At 37.4% G+C, this 22,121-nt stretch overlaps 1 protein-coding gene across 12 annotated transcripts in view; it reads right to left on the bottom strand.

The window, feature by feature from the left end:
• Nucleotides 1-21,730, bottom strand: part of PTPN13 (protein tyrosine phosphatase non-receptor type 13) — a 193,936-nt gene extending 172,206 nt beyond the window's left edge. For 10 of the 12 annotated variants that reach the window (XM_024574843.4, XM_045183695.3, XM_045183694.3 and 7 more), the window contains exon 1: nucleotides 21,268-21,730. The gene's annotated coding sequence lies outside the window, so the exon portion shown is untranslated. The remainder of the gene's footprint in view (nucleotides 1-21,267) is intronic. The other 2 variants (XM_045183698.2, XM_053922473.2) reach the window with 2 other exon arrangements.
• Between the last annotated feature and the right edge of the window lie 391 nt (nucleotides 21,731-22,121).

Raw genomic sequence — 22,121 nt, 5'->3', positions numbered from 1 at the left:
GTTCTCAACTTTCAGTACCTTCCTAGTACAGTTCCAATATTATATACGCCTAAGAAAACCATACCAAAATTTTGAGTTTTTTCTACTCATAACTTAACAGAATAAGGATCTTGTCAAATGGCCAGTAAGAAGGCTTTTTCAATATCTCCAAAAACAGGGAAGTAATGCATCTTTATTCCCTTCATTCCTGTTGGTGGTGGGGGTGACAACAGCACCAAAATGTTACCAGCGACTGGACCTTGTTTCAGCAACCTCAGTACTTGAGTTCTGGCTAAGAAAGAATTCAGAGCCAAGACTCAAACTGTAAGAGAGAGTTTATTTAGAAAGTCACAGAGGTAGAGGAAGTGAGCAGTAGAAGAAATAGGCTCAGGAAACAAGTTACAGAGGAAAAACAAAGGGGCCCTTGGAGTTTAGGAAAAAGAAGGGTAAAGGTAAGGTGCCTAGTGGAAAGTAGGGGGAGCCAGGAAAGGCTCAGGAGTGCTCCTAAGAGGGAAAGTGCTGTGTCCTCTGTCCTAAAGGCTTTTAAGGGCCAGGATTTTAGGGGAGGATCTCAATAGAATATTCATAAGCTTTCCTGGTGTGGCTTTTCAGGGTCATGGGCTCCACTGATTGGTCAGTGCTGTGGTAGGGGGTCATTAGTCATTGCACCTTGTCTTGATGTCAGCCATGGCTAACTGTAACTTAGAAATTTCATTCCCAGAAGCACTAGTTGGGCATTTATTACCTTTTCTGAAGGACCATGCTCTTCAATCACATCTTTTGCCGTTTCTTTCTTGGTTTTAGTCAGTATCCCTTAGGATGTTTCTTTGCTCTAAGACAAGGAGATCCTTTCTGAATAACAGTATTTCACCAATTTGGAAAATCAACATAATAGTGTAGGCAAAAACTCGTGTGTGACAGTAATACTTCAATATTATAATAAAGATCAAGTCTTTTAAATGCATGAATCAACTATCAGAGTAATTTAGAGTAGGGTGACTTTGTTTTGTTTATAAATGGGAGTAACATATGACTTTGTTTTCCAGTTCAGTTTATTAATAAAGATTTTATCTTAAATAATGTGTCTTGTATACAAATTCGTTTTGTATATTAGGATACAATAAAAACTACTCTTAATAACTGAAAATGTGCACTATCATCCTTCAAAATAAAAGTAAATGGCCATGGCACTCACTTTTCCTAGCTATATATCTCTTAGGACCTCACTCTTAAAAATACTACGATTGACAATTATGAGTCAGAAAACATTCAACTTCCTAGCAGACATTCTCCTGCAACTCCCACTGCTCTTCTTCCTTCTTGGCAGAATCTGTCTTCCACTATAAAGGCTGGAAATGTCAAATATTTAACATCCTTGCCTTGCTGCAGTTACAATATAGGCAACAACCCAACCTAGCTAATGGTACTGAGCCAGATTCTAGCAAGGGGAAACCAGGAAGGATTTTCCTTCCGAATAAAAAAGATACATGAAATGTTTTTAATCTTTATCTAGCTATGCAGAAAAGAATTAACAAAGCCAGCCTCCAGGAAAAGTTGGTCTTTGGCTGAATCTGGAAACTCAGATTTCAGGACGGTTCCTTCCCATCATTCCCAGAACTCATAATAGTATCTCACTGTATCTAAACTGTCTGTGCACACAGTGTGGTTTATGATGAACATCTGCTTTCCTTCTGGGAGTCTGGAATTTTGGCACATGTTAGTCTGAGTTACCTCCATGATCAATCCCCAATAAGATCCTTGAACACTGAGTCTGGAGTGAGATTCCCTGATAAACAACATTTCATACGTGTTATAACAACTCATTGCTGAAGGAATTAAGGACCTCCTATGTGAATCTACTGAGTGGACTCTTGGAAGTTTGCACCTGGTTTCTGCAAGGATTCGCCCTGTTGCCTTTTTCCCTTTATTGATTTTGCTCTGTGACCTTTTGCATGTAATAAATCTATTATGCTGAGTCCTGTGAGTCCTCCTGGCAAATCATGGAACCTCTATTGGTCTTGGGAACCCCCACACACTAGTCAGTGAGCTATATATGGGCAATATCTGGAACTGTGGCAGCCATATTTCTTGCAAGTAGTAGAGGATAAGCCTTAAAGATTCAAGATAAGATTCAGAAGAACAGTAGGGAAGACAAGGTAAGCAAGCTAAAGCTAGATACTTTATGAAATGTATGACAGAGCCACTGAACAAACCTTCTAACCTCCTACCTCCAGACAATGTTCAACATTTTAAAATAAGATATTTTATCATCTGTGAAGAAAAAATTCTTGTAAGTACTTCTCCAAGGATTTTAAAAAACTGATTATGTAACAGTACAATAGGGTTACCTGAAGACATTATTCCTGGGGATTTTTACAGTTTACATTAATTTCTCCAGAAAAGCAAAAAAAATAAAAATAAAAATAAAAGAAACATGGTCAGAATATTTTTCATTTTATAACATTTTTCATTTTATAATTATTTATAATAATTATTCTTTAAGGAATAATATCTAAGGTTGGCAAGTACCTATACTTCAGTAGGTTATTCAAAGTGTTGTCCATTTCATCTCAGTTGTTGAATTTGTTGGCATAAAACCATTTGTAAGTCCTTTATTATTCTTTTAATGAGTATGCTACCTTTCTCATTCCTGATATTGGTAATTAGTGTCTTCTCTTTTTTCTATCCAGTCTTGCTAGAGGTTTATATATTTCATTGCTCCTCTCAAAAAAGCCAGCTTTTGGTTTCATTAGTTTTCTTTTTTTTCTGTCTTCTATTTGATTTTTCCTCTGATCTTTATTCTATCCTTTCTTCTACTTACTTTTCTCTTACTTTCTACTTTGATCTTTTTCTAAGTGAGAACTGAGGTCATTGGTTTGAGACATTTAGTGCTGTAAGTTTTCCTTAAGTCTTGCTTTAGGAGCTTGCATTCCACACATTGATAAACTGTGTTTTCACTTGTACCCCAAACAATATACTTTCTCATTTCCTCTTTCAGCCACATGTTACTTAGTTTTCAAATATCTGACGGTTTCCCAGAGATGCTTTGTATGACTTGAATAAATTTAAATGCATTAAAACCTGTTTTATGGCCCAGAATACGAACTATGTTGGTAAATATTCTGTGCGCACAGGAACAGAAAGTGCATTCTGCTGTTGTTGGGTGGCATGTTCTATAAATGTTAGATCAACTGAGTTGATCGTGTTGTTAAAGTCTTCTATAACTTACTGATTTTCCTACTTGTTCTGTCAGCTATTGAGAGAGACATTGAAATCTCCAACTGCATCTGTGGACTTCAAAATGTCTCATTACAGTTATATTTTTCTTTGTGTATTTTGAAGCTCTGTCTTGGGGTATAAATATTTAGAATCATTACATCTTTATGAATTGACCCCATTGTCATTGTCTAATATTTTTTCACCTTCATAACTTTGTCATGAGAGTGGCTTTGTCTGATATTAACACAGCCAGTTGTTTTTTTTAAGTTAGTGTCAACACGGTATACTGTTTCTACCCTTTTACTTTTAACCAAGATTGCATATAGTTGGGCATTGTTTTTTTAATCTAATCTGAAAAGTTCTGCCACTTCATTGTAGTGTTTAGGCCATTTACATTAAATGTGATTATTGATATAGTTGGGTTTATTGTTTCTCTATTTTTTATTTGTTCCTACTGATTTTTTCCCTTTTGTCTTTTTCTGCCTTTGCAATAACAATAATTTTTCTGATTCCATTTTATTTCCTTTGTTGGCTTTTAGCTATAACTATTTTATTATTTTAGTTATATATATAGGGCTTATAGTATACACTTTAACTTATCATAGTCTACCTGCGAGTGATATTACACCACTTCATATAAGAACCTACAATTGTATTCTTCCATTTCTCCCTTCCCAACCTTTCTGCCATTACCATGCATTTTACTTTTACATGTGTTATAAACTCCATACTACAGTGTTATTTTTGTTTAAAGTCAATTATTTTCAAGCCAAATTGATTGTAAATAAGAAAATATAAGCACATTAAAAGGTACCTATTGTTACCCATAGGTTTTTTTTTAAACGATTCTCATGTGATTTCAAATTATTACTAGTACAAACCACATTACCCACACTTAACCTTTTTCTCCTAGTTAGCTGATCTTGTAAGTAAAGTCATGAAATGTTACAACTGTTATTAAAAATGAAAGAGAAAAGCTGTTAAATCATTTAGGTCTATAGTCCAACAAGTTGGTGAAAGACCTGGCTGACGTCTTTCTAAAGGACCTCCCTGAACAGAGGGTTAAACACCTCCTGGGGACATATGAGAATATGTTTTTCCCCATTTCAGAACTGCCAAAGGCACATTCTAAACTATGTTAAGCTTGAAAAGGAGAGCTGGACTCATTGGCTCCCACATCTGTGAAAACTTTGAACTTAAAAAAATATTACAGTTAAAAGTGGCAACTTGAGTGGCCTTGACCATCCAAGTGGAAACAATCTATGCTACACGTGTAAGAAACATGACATCTGCCAAGCCACCTGCCATCTCTTCTTTATTCCTTCCTCCTTGACTCTTTACTTGATCCTCTTTGACTTAGCACCTGTTCTATATTATTTCCAACTTCCCTGGCGGCAGTGTAGAAAAATGGTAAAGTACCTAAGCCTTGGAGTCAGGCAGAATGAGTTTAATCCTAGACCACCCATTTAATAGTTGTGTAACCTTGACTAGCAATTTCACCTTCCTATGGCTTACTTTCCTCCTTTGTAATAGAAAAGTAATGGTACCTACTCACAGGGTTGTTAGGTAGATTAAATGAAATGATACAGGCAAAACTCCTTGCCCAATAACAATGGTCAAAATGTTAGTCATTTTTATTTCATTATTGCATTTTGAGATTCTTGTAAAGTGGGCCTATTAATCTACTTTTCTCAATTTCCTTTTGAAGACATTTAAATAATAAGAAAAATATCGTATACATTTACCAATGTAGTTAGCATTTTCAGTGTTCTTCCTTTTGTTGTGTAGGTCCATTTGGCATCATTTCCCTTTTGCCTTAAGGACTTCAACATTTCTGGTATTGTAGGTCTCCTGGTGATGAATTCTTTTGGCTACTGTATCTCTGAAAAAGTTTTCATTTGATCTTGTTTTTTTAAAGATGTTTTCATTGGGTATAGAATTCTAGGTTGGCAGTTTCAGGACTTCAAAGATGTTGTTGCATTATTTTCATTTGCTTGTTTCTGACAAGAAATATACAGTCATCCTTATCTTTATACCCTCTTTATACAATGTCTTTTTTTCTTTGGGTGCCTTTAAGGGTTTTTTGTTGTTGTTGTTGTTGTTTGTTTGTTAATTACAGGTTTTCAACAGTGCCTTGGTGTAATGTTCTTCACATTTCTTATCCTTGGGGTTCACTGAAATCTGTGGGTTTATAGTTTTCATCAAATTTGGGAAACTTTCAGTCACTATTTATTCAAATACTTTTTGCCATCATGTCTTCTTTCTCCACTCCTCTAGCAACTCAGATGTCATGTTATTAGGCACCTGAAGGTATCCCAAAATTCAATCATGTACTTGTTCACTTTTTAAATTATTTTTATTGCATTTTGAATAATTTGTGTTAGCATGCCTTTAAGTTCACTGATCTTTTCTTCTAGATGGTTAATCTGCTATTAATTCCATACAGTGTACTTTTCATCTCAGACATTATATTTTTCATCTTTAGAAGTTCAATGTGTCCCTATTTAACTTTTGAATATTTGGAAAATAGTTATAATAGTAATTTTATTATACTTATCTGCTAATTCTAACCTGTTAGTTCTGAGTTAGTTTGATTGCTTTATCTTCTCATTATAAGATATATTTTCCTGCTTCTTTGCATACCCAGAAATTTCTGATTTGATGCTATAAATTGTGAATTTTATCTTGTTGGATGCTGAGTATGCTTATAAATATTCTTGAGTTTTGCTCATGGATGAAGTTAAATTATTTGAAAACTGGAAAGTTTGATTCTTTTGGGTCTAACTTTTAAGATTTGTTAGGCTGGTCAAGACAATGCTCAGTCAAGGGCTAATTATTTCTCACAACTGGGGAAAAATTATCCTGGGTACTCTACCTGGTGCTCCACGAATCTTGAGGTTTTCCAGTGTGGTATGTGGAAACACGCACTACTCCCAGCCATGGATACACAAGTGCTGTTCCCTTTAGTCCAGCTCCAGAAGTGTCCTCATATGTAAGTGCTACTGAGTACTCAGTTGATTACTCAAAGAAGACCCCTATAGCTTTCCTGGGTTCTCTGTGCAATTCTTACCTCTCCAGTACTCTGTCCTGTTAAGTCTAGCTGCCTGTGTCTCCCTAGACTTTAAGGAACATATTCTAAATTCAGAAAGTCTACCATTTTGCACATGTTTTCCCACACCTTGCACGCACCAAGTCTAGAAAGTCTCTTCAATTTAGTAACCTGGGCAATCTCAAGGCTCGCTTTGTCTCTCACTCTCAGGGTTACATCACTGTCTTTCATTGCCTGATATCCAGGGTCTTGAAAATTGTTGCTTCACATGCTTGGTTCATTTTTTAATTGTTGTGGGTACAAGGGTAAATCTTGTTCCTATTGCTTCAACTTGGCTAGAAGCAGAAGTTTCTCCCACTTATTTTATTTTTTCTGTACTGAACCACTGTAAATGGCATCTTATTCAATCATCCCTAATGGACTGGGGTCAAATCTTACACGGTTATGAGGCTGCCCATCTAGATTGCTTCTGTATGGGTCCTTTCATTAACCGTCTTAAAGGCAGTCATTCTTCTGTGTAAACAGCACATTTGAAAGAAACAGTATTAAAGCTAAGGAATTTTAATGCCATGGGGAAGAATGTCTTAAAGTTTGTTCAGCTTAGTAAGTCACAAAATGATTTTCATTCTATAGTTTCTATAAGAAAGATTTCCCTTTTATAGTTCTTACAAATGAAAAGAACATTCATGGGAGGAGCAGGGAGATTCTGAATGTGGAGGCAGGAAAAGGAAGAGTGGCAGATCTTGAGAGAGAAAGGGGTTGACAATAAAATTCTCATGGAAGTCAAGTCTGAGATATTTACACATGACATTATCTCCATATGTTTTGTTCTCTTCTTTCGCACAAAGTTCCAATGTTTACTTAACTAATATGGTAAGGTGAAATAATTAAAGCAGCCAGCTGGAAGCATCATCGTTATTATCCCTTAATAAATTTCAAAACAAAATATGACAAGTTCATGCAAGTGTAAGGTGGTTAAGATAATCTAGGGCACAGCTTGCACACTGGTGCCCATGGCTTTATTTGGCCTGCATTCATGTTGTTGTATTTGGCCTATGGAGTGATAGGCCACACCATATTTTATAAAAGTGTAAATCTGTGGCTAATATTTATAAATTAGATTTCACAATTAGAGGGATTTAATATAAACATCTTGAAGAAAAAGGAGATACAACAGTGCTTAACTGGGAAGCAGAGCCTGAGCCCTTTAGTTGACCAGAGTGTCTATCACTCATCATTGTCTTCCTCCCCCACCAATTATCCCTGGCCCTTCTTGCCCCTCCAGGTATTTTTAGGCTAATGATACCTGTCGAGGGCACATATAATAATACCCCCAAAAATTAACTTTGATTTTTAAACTTACAGAACAAATGTATAAAATCATAGCCAGAACATCTATTATTTTTTAAAGGGAAGATAGGATTTCTAGAAAGATACACTGAAAAGAGAAAAGAGGACTTACTGTCTACTATTTGTAGGAAAACTATAGATTCCTGGGGGTCTAGGAAGTATCTCAAAATGTTTATTTTGAACAAATTCATAGGTAGTTTGGATATAACTCACTCTGGAAACCACAATGTACCCTACCTTTTAACTACATTTCGTAAGACACACATTAAAGGCAACATAATTAGAAAGAGCTAAAACCAAGTTATTAGAAAATTATGCTCTGGCACACTTTTCCTCCGGACACACTCTATTTAAGCAGAAAAAAAATCTGACCTTTAGATACACAATAAGTGTAACTCTGTATTTAGTCTTTAGCATTTATCCTTAAGCTAAGAAAATTAGAAGAGCAAGCCTGTTTTTAAAAATTGCTATACACCAAAAATTTCAACATTTGGGGTTTCTTTGCACCCCAGTGCTCTATAAAATAGAATACTTGAAATAGATCTAAATACCCATTTCATCGGTAAAGTGATCCAACTTCAGTTATATCCAATATTTGCCAACCTCAGTGAAAAGAAAATTTTCAGCTTCACAAACAAAGCAGTATTAAGACAGCCAGTTTGCTTTTATTGCTCACAGATTTTTAACTGCTAATAAAAGCATGTAGATTAACAGGTCAAAAATGTGAGAAATGTCTAATGTCTAATCTGAAGGGAAAAAAATCAGAAACATGAAGATGCACTTCAATATATATAAAAAAAGACTTTGTATATATTTGTTTTCCAAAAGCAAAGAACTTTTTTGCATACTGATAGGGGACACATAAAGTTTCACATCAGTTGGGCACAGTATTCATTAATAACTATATTAATACTATGTTTCCTCCTGGCTTTGGTAATATTACTGAAAATGAAGGCTATGGAAGAGCATCTCAAGGAGGGGAACTGGAAGTAGAAATAGAAAGATGACTTTCCAGTTTTTGTACTTTTAATCATGTACAATACACAATTTGCCTATTCTAAAAAAGTAAGATACTTAAAAATAAGAAAACAGCCCTGGCCACAGTCCTGGCCAGGTGCTTCAGTTGCTTGGAGCATTCCCCCCCCCCCCCCCCCCCCCCCCCGCCATATGCTATGGTTGCAGGTTCAATCCCAGGCACATACAAGAATCACTTAATGAATGCATAAGTGGAACAACAAATGGATGTCTCTCTCTCCCCCCCCTCCATCCCTAACTCTCTAAAAGAAAAAATAAATCAATAAATAGAATTTTTTTTCTAAAAAAGGAAAAGAAACTTCACTTGCTTAATAATTAAAGTCTGCACAATTCATCCCTTTCCAAGGGCAACAAAACTGTTTACTTAACAAAAGAACTTCATGATCACCTAGATCATCTGCATAAGAATACAATTCTGTAAGTGAAAAAAGGAACTAAAGACAGTTAAGGGAAATGGTTAATAGTGATTTCAATTTTATGTGTCTAAGAACTCCAGGATACAAATTCCATTAATCCAAATAAGAGCAAATGTCAACCAATTATATTGTGAATGAATTTTAAAACCCTATTATAAACCAAAATTTAGAAACTTCTGTAGTTCTCCTTGCAGATGCTTTTTATACCACCACATACAAGGCATCCAAGCCTACTAAGAATCAATTGAAAGAAGAAGAAACTTTGATAGCAATTACCAACAGTCTGGGGCTCTGTGAATAACAGCTGTCAACCAAATGGAAGGACACTTTTTAATGCACTAAAAATGGAATAGAGACTTGGAACATAAACTGTTCTTAATGACTACACCTTTATAAGATCATTACTTTTTTTTTTAATTTTTATTGTTATTCAATTACAGTTGTATGCCTTTTCTCCCCATCCCTCCACCCCACCCCAGCTGAACCCACCTCCCTCCCCCCACCTCCACTCTCCCCCTTGATTTTGTCCATGCGTCCTTTATAGTAGTTCCTGTAATCCCCTCTCCTCACTGTCCCCTCCTCACTCCCCCTTGGCTATTGTTAGATTGTTCTTAACTTCGATGTCTCTGGTTATATTTTGTTTCCTTTTTTCTTCTGTTGATTATGTTCCAGTTAAAGGTGAGATCATATGGTATTTGTCCCTCACTGCCTGGCTTATTTCACTTAGCATAATGCTCTCCAGTTCCATCCATGCTGTTGCAAAGGGTATAAGCTCCTTCTTTCTCTCTGCTGCGTAGAATTCCATTGTGTAAATGTACCATAGTTTTTGGATCCACTCATTGCTGATGGGCACTTAGGTTGCTTCCAGTACTTGGCTATTGTAAATTGTGCTGCTATGAACATTGGGGTGCATAGGTTCTTTTGGATTGGTGTTTCAGGGTTCTTAGGGTATAATCCCAGCAGCGGAATTGCTGGGTCAAAGGGCAGTTCCATTTTTAGTTTTCTGAGGAAAGTCCATACTCTTTTCCACAGTGGCCTCACAAGTCTGCATTCCCACCAACAGTGCACTAGGGTTCCCTTTTCTCTGCATCCTCTCCAACATTTGTTTGTTGATTTGTTTATGTTGGTCACTCTGACTGGTGTGAAATGGTACCTCATTGTGGTTTTAATTTGCATCTCTCTGATGGCTAGTGATGCTGAGCATCTTTTCATATGTCTCTGGGCCCTCTGTATGTCTTCCTTGGAGAAGTGTCTGTTCAAGTCCTTTGCCCATTTTTTAATTGGGTTGTTTATCTTCCTGGAGTGCAGTCGTGTGAGTTCTTTATATATTTTGGAGATCAGGCCCTTGTCTGAGGTATCATTGGCAAATATGTTTTCCCATACTGTTGATTCTATAAGATCATTACTTCTAACCCTGAATTAAAAGTTAGATGATTCTCACAATTAAAATGTATAGTGTGTAGTGATTAAGCACTCAGGCTTTGGGATCAGATAGCATTACTAGATTCAAAATGTTGGTTCTCAGTTGAAAATAGACAGGGGGAGGTTAAGAATAGTATAGGAAATGTAGAAGCCAAAGAACTTATATGTTCAACGCATGGATATGGACTGAAGGCGGGGGGATGTGGGTGGGAGGGGGTGTGCAGGGCAGAGGGGAATAACGTGAGGGGGGATGGGACAACTGTAACAGCATAATCAATATAATATATTTTAAAAAAACAAAATGTTTGTTCTCCCACTTAACTACTTAACTACATGTCTATATTATTTGGGCAAATTAGTCTAACTCTTACCTCAGTTTCCTTATCTGTAAAAATGGAGATAATAGTAGTACCTACCTTAAGGCTGTTTGGGGAAATTGAATTTTCACTACATTAAACAGTACATTTTATGAGCGTGTATTATCATTATTATTAAATCATCCTGTAAAGCAGTAACCTAGGCTCAAGTACAACATCTAGTTTGTCTAAAGTATTGCTATGATAATTTGATGCATTATAATCATTAAGACTCTTCCATATTTAAAAAATGTATTCAGGCAAAATACCATAATTTTGTTTCTCAACTCAACAGAACAAATTCTATATGTCATGAATTCTTCACAATCTAATCCTTCTAATCCTAACACAGGTTGGTTTTTCCCTTATATATCACCATTTTTGGCATTTTTGTTTCTTTTTGGTCTTTTTAAAAATCAAAGTTTTCATAAAAAATAAAGTAAAACAAAAACTATGGTTATAATCACACTTTATTTACTTTTATCTTTCTTCTATTTAATATATATCTATGATATAAAACTCCTCTCATCAATCTAATTTTTGATGATCACAATATCCCATTGTAAGAATGCTTTAAGCCATTCTTCCTCTATAAGCTATTTATGTTCCCAATTTTATAGCATTACAAATAATGCTGTGATGAGCATTTAAACATTTTTTAAGATTTTTCAAAAGGATACTTTATTATCTTTACTCAACAGTTTATTGTAACTTGATGCTATGAAGACCACAGTTTAGTAGAGGGAGACCTTGGCACAGGGTCTAAAAATACACTACACCTTCGCAAGAACAATTGTTTTAAGGGCTCATGACAATTTCATGAACTTAGATTCCAACACAGACTGTGGAATTCTCTTTAATAATTGCTATGTAAATTAAAATATTTTGTTCCTCCTTATACTGCTCCTTTTATTTTTTTATTAAGATTTTAATTATTTACTTTTTAGAGAGAGAGGAAGGGAAGAAGAAAGAGAGGAAGAGAAACACTGATGTGAGAGTCTCATCGATAGGTTGCCTCTCCCACATCCCTAACTGGGGACCTGGCCCGCAACCCAGGCATGTGCCCTGACTGAGAATCAAACTGGTGATCTTTCAGTTTGCAGCCTGGCACTCAATCCATTGAGCCACACCAGCCAGGGTAATACTGCTCTTTTTAAAAAGATTCTATTCACGTGAGAAGGTAAGGTTAAGATATACCTAGATTTAGTTTTCACAAACACAACATTTAAGAATAGATAGAAATACATTAATTTTCTCCTGTTAAAGGGTAACAGTAACTCAATATTTCAATGTAGATTGAGTAATGATTTTTAAAATTGTATACATGAGCTATATTATTTCAAGGAACTAACTATCAAACAATGTGAAGTATAAAAGTACCAAATAATCTTACTGTCTATAAATCAGCCTACACAGAAAGTGAATCCAGTTTCTTAAGTATGGTCTAGGTCAATACACTTCAATCAACATTGTTTATGTGTTAGATATGAAGTGGGAAGTCAGTAATACCAACCCCCCCAACTATGTGTATTACAACCAAATTCCACTAAACTGGAAACAAATGTAGATCAGATATCAGGAAGTCTGGAGAGAAAAGAATTGGATCCCAAATATCTACTTACTTCAGTTAGCTTTGGGACAGCCGAATGCCCAGGAAAAACCTACAATTCCCAGCTTCCCTTGAATTTAGAGTGGCCAATATAAACCAAAGTCACTGGGTAAGGCTCTCAAGAAAATTCTTTACAAGAATTTGACACAGCTGGAAGGCACACCTTTTCTGCCATTTTCCCCAATTTCTTCCATATTCTGTCTTCCTGAAAGGACATTTTGAATAGAACTCTGGGAGCCCTTTTGTGACCATGAGGTCATGTTGAGGATGAAAGCCATGCACTAAGGAGGTAGAGAAGAAACCTAGGATGTCTGGGTTCATTGCCATATCCTGAATCTGCCATACCAGCTGTGGAGGATTATGCCTGGATTTTACGATATGTTAGAAGAAAAATAAATCCCTACCTTCTTTTAGTCCACTGTTATGCTAGGTGTCTTGTATTAGCAACCCAATGTAATTTGTAACTGCAGGAAGCAGAACAAATCATTGCAATGGTCTTGGATAGGGCACACACAAAGAATATTTAAAGCAGCATTTCCCAAATCAGTGCTCCTATTATGAGAGATGGTAAAAGATGTACTATGAATTCTGTAGTTAAGTTGTCAAATAAATGAAAAATGATATACATGATATCATCTTGGAGGTTCACAAGGTATATTAACATATTACAGGTTCTAAAGGTCATAGCATCTCTTGGGAAATGTGCCACAAATACTTTCTAAACGATTTTAGATTATGCTACACAACACTTACTCCCAGAGGCATAGCAACCTAACATTCACAAATATTAAATAACTCTGTGTTTGTGAAACTGTGAACATGCACATTTAAATACATACTAGAATTTTTAAGTCTGGGAGTGTTACCACCTTTCCAAACACACTTTTTGGGAAGATACATACCCATGTCTTCAAACATAATATTATCAAAAACATTTCTGGGACTATCCTTTCTAATTATGTTTATAGCCATATTTTAAAAATCAGTCTTTTTGTCTTGACTGGTGTGGCTCAGTATTTTGGGCATCATCCTGCAAAACCAAAGGTCGCTGGTTAGATTCCTGGTCAGGGCACATGCCTGGGTTTAGGGCCAAGTCCCCAGTGGGGGAACACGAGGGGCAACTAATCGATGTTTCTCTCCCTTCCCCACTCTCTAAAAATAAATTAAGTAATTAAATCTTTTTTAAAAATCACTCCTTTTACTTTATAATCATTTTTCATTTTATTTTTCTTAAGATTTTATTTATTTTTAGAGAGGGGAATGGAGGGAGAAAGGGAAAGAAACATCAATGTGAGGTTGCCTCTTGCGCACCCCCTACTGGATACCTGGCCAGCAACCCAGGCATGTGACCTAGACTGGAAATCCAATGGGTGTTCCTTTGGTTCACAGGTGGGTACTCAATCCACTGAGCCACAACAGCCAGGGCTCATTTTTCACTTTAATTCAAATTATACTCTTTACTACTCACCTAAAACATGAGTAAATATAGTATTTAATTGACTCAAAACCACTCAAAGAACAGATGTGCCGCTAGAAAGATATTCAAAACCACATGCCATACGCTCTAAAAGTAACTCCAAAACAGAAGATGTACTGTTCTTAAAATGAGTAGTCTGAAGAGGACATTTATTTTCACAAGTTCCATGAAATGTGTAAAATCAGGCATACATTACATATACCAAGGAGGCCAAGAAACATGCAGCCCAAGGAACAAAGTAGGACCATAAGTCTGAAACAAAAAACCACATTTTTGTTCATATATCACCTTTACTCAGTGTTAAAAAAAAAACCTGCTATAAATCAAATATATGCAAAAATAACTATAGCTAATATTTATTAAATTCTTGGTATGCATCAGGTACTACTCTAAGTGCTTTACATGTATTAACTCATTTGATCCTTACAACAATCCCATAAAAGAAGCCCGGTCATTATCCTCATTTTGCAGATTAAAAAACTAAAGCACAGTGAGTTTAAGAAACTTGCTCAAGGTCAGAAATTTGGTAAATCAGAGTCAGAAGTCAAAACCCAGGCAGCCTGGCTCCAGAGTCTATGCTCTAAATACCATGCTCTACTGACCCTGTGAATCAAACAGGAGTGGTCAACACAGCATTTACAGCTGTGCCAAGCACCATGCATGTTCAGATCGTTACCCGTGTGTTTGCAGAGTTTTACAAGGCAAATTTACATGTTCTTTAATTTTCTCTTCACAGCTGTTCTGTGTCAATATATCCTGTCAATGGATCAATTTAGTTGGCATGAACTCAGATGATTAAAGCTATGTGGCCACAGACTATTCCATTTATCTGCTGTCTTGGACATGTGTCCTTTCTGTGAATCACCAGAGCCTAGTAAAGTGCCTGGAAGAAAACAGGAATTCATTGTATATTTACAGAACACAGAACAATTAAGAAGGGCTCTGAGCATCATAATGTGGATAGATCAGTCCAGATTCATTACTGCTACTAAAAAACAGTCAACTAATTGGTTTGGCTCACTAACGAAAAGTGATTCGTTAGTATACCTGTAGGTATACTAACAATATTATCCATTTCCCAATTAAATCTTAGTATCTCAATACAATCTTAGAATCCCTTTTGTAGTTAGAAATCTTGATGTACTAACATAAACATCAAGAAAGATTCAGATGAAATTTCTAAAAACAGTTCAGTTTGGTCTTCAGTTACACGATGAGTATGATATATTATATGACCACATTAAAATTTTTCTTTTATTTAAAAGTTGAAGGAAGCCCTGGCCAGGTAGCTCTTCTGGTTACAGTGCTGTCCTAATAAGCCAAGGTCGCAGGTTCATTCTCGGTCAGGACATGTACAAGAATCAACCAATGAATGCGTAAATAAGTGGAACAACAAATCTCTCTCTCTGCCTCTCCCTTTCTCTCACTCTCTCTCTCTCCCTCCATCCCTCCCTCTCTCAAAATATTTTTAAAATATTTTAAATTATTTTAAAGTATTTTTAAAATAATTTTTAAATAAACAAAAATTTAAAAATAAATAAAAGTTGAAGGAAATCTCCATTACCTTTTAATAATAGAGAATAATATAGTCTAGATTTTTAAATTGTAACTATTAAAATATATAACCGCCCTGGCTGATGTGGCTCAGTGGCTTGAACGCCGGCTTGTGCACTGAAAGGTCGCAGGTTTGATTCTCAGTCAGGGCACATGCCTGCTTTGTGGGCCAGGTCTTGGACTGGGGGCAAGCAGAGAGGCAACCAATCGATGTATCTCGAGAGGCAACCAATTGCTGTATCTCTCGCACATTGCTGTATCTATCCTTCTCTTTCTCCCACCCTTCCCCCTTCTCTAAAAGTAAATAAATAAAATCTTAAAAAGAATGATATAACTATAAACATTGGAGGATATGTCAACTTGAATTATAACTTAAGTAACAGTACTGCACAGTACTATATCCTATTTGTTATTCACTTCCATACACCTCAAAGCAGTGCCAGAATTTCAAAGATATGATTGAACTCAACTGAGTGGTATGTGTTAACAATAACAGTTTTATCTAGCTTTGACTTGATTAATTGAATATTCCTGAACTAAAGTTTCTATTTATTATATTTTTAATTATTAGGTTTTGTTTTGTTTTCTTTGTTTTAACAAAGTAAGTAGTCCAGTTTTCAAGTGCAGCTACAAGGATACATTTTAGCTTTGGTACATTTTCACACAGCACATAGAAAATTGAGATGTGTTACATCTGAATCATTGCCTCAAGCTCATTCCTTAAACTAAATATAAAAGGTAGCATCAGAATAAAATTAAAACAGATTGTGTAAAGAGTGAATTTAATCAATATTATTCAAATAATTCCATGAAATTACATCTCAGCACAAATCAAGAATACGAAAGACAATGAAGAGGAAATGGATCTATCATTCAGAACCTTACAATAAGGAAAACTCCTGTTTCAAAATACTAATTATTTCTTTTCACTTCAAAAACTGAATTACATTATATTTTCCAGAAAAGATAAACATCTGACTCCATTAAAACCTAAACATCATTCCTTAATAGTTTAAATGTTTATTTCTAAAATTATCCTTTTCTAGAAAAAGTGCTTACATAATACTTAAGCAGTACTAAGAGGAAAGAAATTTCTCTGAAGACTTCCCTTATTTAAAAAAATTTCCTGGCTGTATCTTTCTTCCAAAAACCCACCAACTCGGAATATTTTTACCACATTCTCAAGTTATATAATCATTCTAACCTTCCGTTATTCAACAAGAAGCTTTCTTTTTTTTTAAAAAGATTTTATTTACTTCTGTTTTAGAAAAAGTGGAAAGCAGGGAGAAATAAAGGGAAAGATACATGGACTGTTGCCTCTCGCTTGACTCAATGAGGGACCCAGCCCATAATCCAGGCTCGTGCCCTAACGGGGAATCGAACCAGCGACCTTTCAGTTCACAGACCGATGCTCAATCCAATGAGCCACACCAGCCAGGGTTATTTTTATTTTTTTATTGTATTTTTTTTCTTTACTGTTTATCCCCCTTAGACTCCCCCCCCACACACACCCACATTAGGGCATCCTTTAAAAAAAAAACCCACAACACTCTAGATGCAAATTTGTCTTATGTGAGTAGGTAAAAAAGTATATGTGTATGTAAAATGGAAAGGTACTATCTGCCGACAAGGAATAAAACTAAAGAAAGAATACTTTTAACTGAAAACAATTTGTTTCCATTTCTAATCAGAACATACTAAATCAATAGAAAAAACTTTTATTTATTTATTTATTTTTATACATGTTAAGGAGTTGTTGCAGGTGAGATGATGTACACAGTACAGTTTCTTCTAAACTGTGCATAAGTAGTTAACAAGAGGCAAACACCATTAAAATTCATGACATATTGTTGGTTTCTAACCATCTCAAATCATTCAGAAACCTCTTTTTTGTTGAAGGGGATGGTTTCAACATATATGGGGAAAAATAAAGTCTCTCTGCATGTTCATGTTAAAACTAATAAGATGATTTCCTGTTGAAAAAATTCCATCATATCACATCCCAACTAAGAGTATCGATTTGGGAATAAAAACCTTCACTAAATAGAAAAACCTTGAGTCAAATGCCATCACTTGAGTTAAACGATGACTTTCTCTATTTCCAGACCAGGAACTGTTGTAATACACAAGGGCAATTTTAAGCCATTGGTTAGATTCAAAGCTTTCTGATATAAGTAATAAACAAAAGGACACTAAAATTTCTCCTTTCAGTGAAGTTTAGATAGAAAAAGCTTACAACTAGGTGCAATATACTGAGGAAAAAGGTCATGTAAATATCAAAAATGTATTTCCCTCACTTAAATAACAACTATCGAAATTACATATTTTTAAATTATAAATCTGAAGGAAATGACTACATATATTCCATTTCAGATGAGAAATTGTAATACAAATTTTTATATATGTAGGTAATACAGAATTTTCTGCGATGATATCCAATACAGTGGCTACTAGCCACAAGTGGCTACTGAGCATTTAAAATAGGACTGGTGGGAATAAGGAACATCTTATCTCATTAAACTAACTTTAGCCACCTGCAACTAGGACAACCACATTGGACAGTGCAGTCTGAGGAACTCGAGGGAAATATTTGTATCTTAAATTCTGATTCAAATTGTAAAAAGTCCTGTAGATAGGCATATACATAGATGCTTCAGAGATATAAGTTTATTTAAAAAAAATACTTGTGATTTATATAGAAGAAAGAACTATAACTCAACATAAAAATGTTGCATTTGTGGGAATCAAGTTTTCTATACTGATCTTCCAGAGAGGAGTAGAACATTGGTTCACAAGTTGGCTCCATGTTTAATTTCTTAGGGAACCTCCAAAAATATAGACACATATATTTTTGTCTCACTCCCCCCGCCACCTCCATGCCAAAAAATCTGGTTTCACTGGTCTGGGTTGAGTCCTGGGCATGAAAATACTTCAAGCTACTTAGGTGATTCTAGTATGCAGCCACTCAACTAGAAATAAAATAGAGGAGACTGTTGATTAGGCATAGATGCAGTATGCAGCAAAAGACATTTCTTTCTTTGTAGATAATACTCATTTCTTACATTGAGTATGAAACTTTAACTTAGGCCATTTAAAGTCCTATCTTAATTTACTCATTAAAAGCTATGTTTTGAAAATCCAGTTCCTGAGTTGTTCAACCCATCTTAATTTAAAATTGAAAGAGGAAGGTTCTCAGAGAAAAACTGGGAAATCCAGAGCAATGGACCCTCACCTTTCCCCATCAGCACTGATCTTTCTTTCCTGGGACCCAACATCTTTTCTCCATTTCAGGCCCCTACTTTGTCAAGTGATATTAACTTAAATGAGTCACATTTGGTTACATCAGAGGCCAGACAGAATACCTTCAACACATTATTCTAATAAATAGTATAAGTACATGCCAAAATAAGAATATGTTGATAGGAGTAACTCCTAAACACACAGACTTAGAGTGTGGTAGTGTTTATTTCCAATTTCAAATGATATTAATTACAATGTAATTATACCATAAAAATATTTTGTAGCTTATTTAAAAATTACAAACTGTCAAAAATGCAGAAGAAGCAGTGGCAGGTAACCACCAATACTCCTTTTCCCCACTATGTCTGCAGCTGGGCAATAAGATGGGCTAGAAAAATGTATACTCAATTGATACAGAAGAAGCTACAATGCTCTCCCATCCCATCCTTAACCTATTGAAAATAAAACAAAACAAGGATTCAATCTGTTTTTCTTAATAAAGAACACATAAATTCCATTCATTTAAAGATTGACACCTATCATCTACCCAAAAATAAATGATTAGGCAATTCTCAAATTTACTTCCTGCATTTGAAGCATGCCTACAGAAAAAGGTAATGTAAGTATTTACAAATTTTGATTCCTATCACAATATCAAAGTCTATCCTTTAAATTGACACTGGTTTTAATGGTTTGTGTACATGTGTTACTTGTGACATTGAAAGGTTATTTATAAATATTTTTGGCTGCTAGTAATCACCCTTCAAAACATAAGTAGGCTTTACATGCAAGTGAAAATTTTGGTGCGGCAAATGTCAATTCAAAAAACAATCCTACAGGCCTTGGCTGGGTAGTTCAGTTGGTTACAGCATTCTCCCCATACGCCTAGGTCGTGGGCCAAGGCTGTGGGTTCAATCTCTGGTTAGAGCCCATACACGAACCACTGAATGCATAAATAAGCGGAACAACAAATCCATGTCTGTTTGACTCTCTCTCTCTCCCCCGCCCCCGCAGCCTCTCTCTAAAATCAATAAATTAAAAATAATTTTAAAGACAATTTTACATAATGGTAAAGGAAGTCATAATTCCCCAATTATAAAATAAAAGTGAAAGACTATATAAATTAGTCCATTTTCCTAACTAACCCTAGTTATTTTTCTATTTTTAATAACGGCTTCCATCCTACCCTCTCCCCCACACATTTTCCCACAAAGCCTCTACAACATCAAAGTTAGAACACAATGTTATTATGAAAAAGTATAATAAATTTAGGACTGAATGATAAAGTATTCAATTTGCCTCTGTATGAATTTACTGAACCAATACATGCATGCATTTAATTTTAAAATGATGATATTAACACGAGAAATAATTTGTATCATAGGAGTACCACAAGCAACCAATGAGCATGATGCAAGTTTTCACTTGGACCCCGGGAACCCAGTCTTCAAGAATTTGGGAAAATATCAATGCTTGTTTCATAACACTGCCACCTTTATTTTTTCCCTGTCCTTTAGTAAACGCTGTAGATATAAATTTAAAAATCTTCCTAATTAGTTACCAGAGCCCTTCACCTAGAGATCAGGTGTCCTACATTTTGTCTAGGTCCCCGCCTTGAAAACAAACCCGATTGCCCCATTTTCTGAGAGGTAAAATCAGCTCTGGGCAGCTCCCTCTGAAGTCACCGCGTTTGTTGTTTCAAAGATGCAATTAAACGAAAATGACACAAGGCTGTCCTAGAGATTAGCTGGAAGTGAGTGGAGGTGTCGATCATATATGTGTAAGGCCAATGAAACCTTTATTGCTTGCTGTGTGAGTCTATTTCAGTGGTAATATATTTTTTTTACCACTCCCCCTCCTCCAATATATTCACAACAGAGGGAAATTAAACTTCGTAAGAACTTTCTTGACTTTAGCAAACTTTAGCTTTCCGGCTTTCCGTACTGCAGAACCAGGCGGAGAGCGGCGGGGGCGAGGGCCGGGGGGAGGGGAGGTGGTTAACTCGCGCCCGGAGAGCAGCAGCCCCGGAGCTTGCATCAGACGGCGTCCCTCTCCCTCTGCCCCCACTGCCCCCGGTCCTCACCACCCCACCCCCTCCTGCCCGAGCCCTTACAGACACACATTCTTCCGGGCGGCCTCTAACCACACCATGTCCACAATCATTTCCAAAAATTAGAAACAGACTCCGGGAGCCCTTCCCTCAGCACGCACAGAGCAGAGATGTACGAGCACGATGGGACGATGTCACTCCCTATTACCCCACGACCTCTTACTCGCCCTCTGGGGTTTCGTTCCCAGGAATCTGGCTTTCTTCCACGGAAGAGGTGGGTCTACCTACTTCAAAATGAAACTTCATCTCATCTTCCCCCTACCCCCACTGTGACATACAGAAACACACCACCACGAAAACCAAAGAAAAGTTTCTTCCACCAAGGCAACAGAGGAGTTGGTTGTAGGGGCTGGAGCAAAAGCAGAGAGAGGAGGAAGAGGGCGAGCGCAGTGCACTTTGCTTTGCACTCTTGCACATCCAGTCCAGAGCCCAGGGCCGCCCCTGTCCTTACCCGCTCGTCCGGAGACCGGGTCCAGCTACTGGAGCGCGGGGCGAGGGCTGCGGGGACGCGGCGTCGGGGCGGGCCGCCGGCAGCCGCCGCGGGCGCGAAGAGCCACCACCTCTTCTCCCCCCAGCGGCAGCGGGCGTGGGCCGACGGAGCTGGAGAGCGAGCCTGGGGAGGGGGAGAAGAGGAGCAGCATCTCCTCCTCCGCCACACCTCGGAAACGCCCCTCCGGCAGCGACCGCAGCCGACCGCTCGATCCCGGAACGCTCGCGCTCCTGCGCTCAGCGCGCCTCCGAGGGCTTCGCCAAACCTCTCTGGCGCGGAACGGCTCAACTCCTGCAGTCGGCTCCGAGTGCTGCGGCGCTGGCTGGGGCACACTGGGGAGCCAGAGAGTGCTGCTCGCCAGAACGACCGTCCCTACGGCCAGCGATCATGGTGTGTTACCCTCGCAGCGCCGCGGCCGCGGGAGCTACTGGCACAACTTCTGTCCCACCTCAGGCGGCGCGCCGGCCCCGCCCCCGTCTCTGTCATTCAACCTTTTCCGGGCTCCTGAAGGACAGCAGATCTCCAACCCTGCGCTCCTCTAGGCCTGATTCGTCCGATAGGCCTCAAGCCCCGCCCCCTCCCCAGGGACGAAGTCGCCGGGGAGACAGGCGCTCTCGTTCCCATGACAACCGGTGCCTGGGGCCTGGCTTCTGCGTTCCTCGGAGTAGCCAAAGCTCAGGTTGTTGGCCTCCCGGCAAAGTTCTTAGCCCAATTTTAGGCTACCCTGGGAATGTAGCAGACCGCCCCCTCAACCCACTTGCAAATGCAGCAGAACTTTCAGGCCCTGGGGCATGAGAGAGAAAAAAAAATGCCGA

This window comes from Desmodus rotundus, chromosome 4 (genome assembly GCF_022682495.2).
Source record: "Desmodus rotundus isolate HL8 chromosome 4, HLdesRot8A.1, whole genome shotgun sequence".
Classification (NCBI taxonomy): domain Eukaryota; kingdom Metazoa; phylum Chordata; class Mammalia; order Chiroptera; family Phyllostomidae; genus Desmodus; species Desmodus rotundus.
The sequence above is the reverse complement of the archived record's forward strand: the minus strand, read 5'-3'. Positions and strand labels throughout refer to the sequence as shown.